Here is a 3,632-nt window from a genome sequence, read left to right as displayed (position 1 = left end):
CACTACTACCAGGTGGAGTAGAGTAGAAGAAAAGTTTGATTATACATACATCTAAAGTCTCTTATAGCCCTGAGAGTCTCCAATTTGTGAAGTGAGCAAATGGCTTTTGGTCCATCAATTTTCACAATTTTAGTTCAATCAGAAAAACACTATATTGAATCCAGTGTGTTAAAGTAGGTATCAATCTCACTCTAGCTGCTCAGAATCTTACAGATTTCTTTCAGATTGGAAAATATCTATACTGCTGCTGCTCTAGATCAACTTAATCATCTCCAAAAGTTTGGTGAAGGCTCCCCAAAGCACTGGAGCTATGATTCAGTGAAGGTCAAGAGAAGGAAACTGAGCAAAGTGACCCAGTTGGCTTTCCAGGTTCCAGAGGGAAGCCATTCACTAGCCGTGCATTCCTCAACTTTAATACATGCCAGGGAGATGGTCTTTAGCAGATTATATTCCATTTGTGCAAATTCCCCACACTATGAAGTCCACAAAGGAAGACTGGTAGGTCGACAGTTATTTTGATCTCTATTTTTCATAAGGACTTTACTCTCAGAATGTCAATCTATTAGCAGTGTTGCTAGAGATTTAAACAGCTCAAGGATCATTGAAATTTAGATTGCATATTTATCTAAAGTATCTCTCCAAAACTTTGTAAAGACAGAAAAGAGCAACAGCTGGGTAGCAAAGGTGAATTTGTAAAACACTATAACACTGACTGGTTCAAGCTAATTTTCAGAGCTATTAAAATTTCTGTTAATGGGATTTTTATTTAAATAGGAGTTTAATATTTCTGGATTGTCTCCCTCCCTTGCTCCTAAAATCACCCACCACACCCCCACCTCCATCCCAAACAGAGACAAACACCCTCCTGCCTCATAAAGACTGAAATTGATTAGTTGAGCCCTGCAAATAAACACGTTAACCACGTTAAGGCCAATTTAAAGAAAAAGTGTTTCTCAAAGTGCAGGCCTCAGACCACTAATGGGTCCCTGATGGTCTCCCTCAAGTGGTTCTGAAAGAGTATCATAGATTTATGGAAAAGGCAATTAAATTAATTCATTTACATATACTCCCAAGATTAAAAATATAAGATCAATTACAATGGTCACAGAAATTCTTTAATGTTCCTAAAGATCATCACAGTCTTAAGGGACAGAATTTATCAGCTTGTCTTGCCTAATCATTCAGTTACAAGATGGCTGTTTGTTTTTGTATGTTATTTTGTGGATGTTATATTTTTTGTTGTTCCTGTTGTTTATTGTGCTCGTATGTCCTCAATTCAAAAAACTGAATCAATGATTCTAAATGGTCCAATGAAGTATAAAAGAACTCAAGAAAATGGTAACATACATATAACCAAAAATAGTGTAAACTTAGTGAGCAGGACTCAATTACAAATATAGACTGTGTATCTGTGTGTTCTGTAACAAGTAAATGTGTGATTTTGATTTTCACATAAGCAGCCAAAAAAAGAGAAAAGTGTGACTAGGAAATATGCTGATGACTAAGTTTAAAAATAAAACTTTGCATGAGGGTTTGCATAAAGGTATCACAGCTTTTGCGTCCTTTTTTAACAAATCACACAATATTGACTATTTCCAATGAAAGTATATTATAATGCTTTTTTAGTAACAAATTAATATTTTTTTCAGTAAAGCAAAGAACATGCCAAACTAAAGATGCATTATTCAAGGATTTCCACCATATAGCAGAATCAGGATGTGACAGAGGCTCCTAGAGGTCATTCAGATCCATGTTCCCCTTTCATTTGCAGAAAGAGAAATTGATGTTAGTTGGGTACATGGACAATCACAATAAATAAACAAGCGTTCAGTTTCTTTGAAGCCATGTATCATGTGACTGAATTTTAGCCAATGGGATTTAAGGGAAAGTGATGTATGCAACGTTTAGGGTGTGTTTTTAAAGGGACACCCTTCATCTCTTGTCTGAGATTTGGATGTGGTGGTGAGCCATCGTGGACCATCTAGGTGAGGCCAACACTTGAGAGAAGGCAGGATAATAGGCTAGGAGGAGCCTTGATCTCTGGATGACTCGCTGAAACAGAGCCTCCAGGGTAATCTTGAACCTTCTAAAAGTCCAGACTATTATATGAGATAGAAGTCAACTACTACTCTGTTGAAGCCTCTGTTAATTTTAGTCCTTATTTCATGGAGTTAAGCACATACTCAGACTTAATACCCAGGTATAGGCTATTTGCCCAGAAGATTGCACTAGCAGCTGCAAATTTAATGACAAATATTCTGTTTAGAAAGAAAGAACAAAAAGGTGTTAAAGAACACTGTTGGATGTTACAAAACATCAATTGCAAACAAAAGGAAGAGCAATTACTATCACGTGTACCTGAAAGCAGGCATTTCACACTAAAGTTAAATGAAACCACTGATCTAGAGCGTAAATCAACTCTTGGCGTATGTGTGGGGCATATATGATTGTTGCAATCAATGATTTTTATTATTGTTCTGTTTATCACTGACAACCCAGAGTACAGAAGGAGAGTGTTTTTCCTTCATTTAGTTAGTGATTATTTTGTGAGTGATGATTTTAACTGGAGAAAACAGTGTATCTGGGTGAGTCTTGATAGAGAATCTGTGATGTGTACAGCAAGGAAGGGTGTTGGAAAACAAAGAAATTAGAGGTTGTGCCTGAACTCCCAAGCAGATTTATTCATGGAAAACAACTGATGGTTAACAACCTGTTTCCTGATTGTGTCTCAGTTTTTAAAGGAAGTGTGACAATCAGAAATATGATCAAAACATGGCCTTGGATTTCACTTCCTTCTTGGCTATTGTGAGAAGAATTAAGCAGTGAATTCAAGACACTGCTTTTCTAAGTTGAAGTATGATGGCTGTCAAGGGACAAGCTGCTACATGTGTTAAAGAATGTATATCTATGTATAACTGAGTCACTTTGCTGTACAGCAGAAATTAACGCAACACTATAAATCAACTATACTTCAATTTTAAAATAAAGATGCTACATGTGTTTTTGCAACAAAGGATGGGCTCTCTTCAGGACATGAAAACAATGCTAGTGAAGACCATTCTGACTTTGAGAGACCTGCTCAAGTGGGGCATTTTAGTGGTTGGTTCTTTAACTAGAAGAGTCTGAATTGACCCCCTTCAAGGTGAAGTTGGCATTATGTTTTGTGTGAAGATTAACATCCAGAGATTCCTTAAAGCAACTGTATAGCACAGAGAACTCAGCTCAGTGCTCTATGATGACCTAGATGGGTAGAAAGGAGACTCAAGAGGGAGGGGATATATGTAAATGTATAGCTGATACATAGAGTTGCACAGCAGAAACTAACACAACACTGTAAAGCAATTATATTCCAATAAACTTTTAAAAACTCTTATCAGAATTTTAAAAAGTTATTATTTTTATTTTTTATTGTAGGATAATTGCTGTACAATATCATGTTGGCCTCTGCCATACATCAACATGAATCAGACAAGGTATACATATGTCCCCTCCCTCCTGAACCCTCCTCCCATCTCCCAACCCATCCCATTAAGATTTTGATGAGAACTGAACCAAATATATAGATTAATTTCAGGAAAATTCACATCTTTATAATGTTCACTTTTTCTTTCCAGGAACATGGTACATCTTTC

The sequence above is a fragment of the Capra hircus genome, unplaced genomic scaffold (genome assembly GCF_001704415.2).
Source record: "Capra hircus breed San Clemente unplaced genomic scaffold, ASM170441v1, whole genome shotgun sequence".
Classification (NCBI taxonomy): domain Eukaryota; kingdom Metazoa; phylum Chordata; class Mammalia; order Artiodactyla; family Bovidae; genus Capra; species Capra hircus.
The sequence above is the reverse complement of the archived record's forward strand: the minus strand, read 5'-3'. Positions refer to the sequence as shown.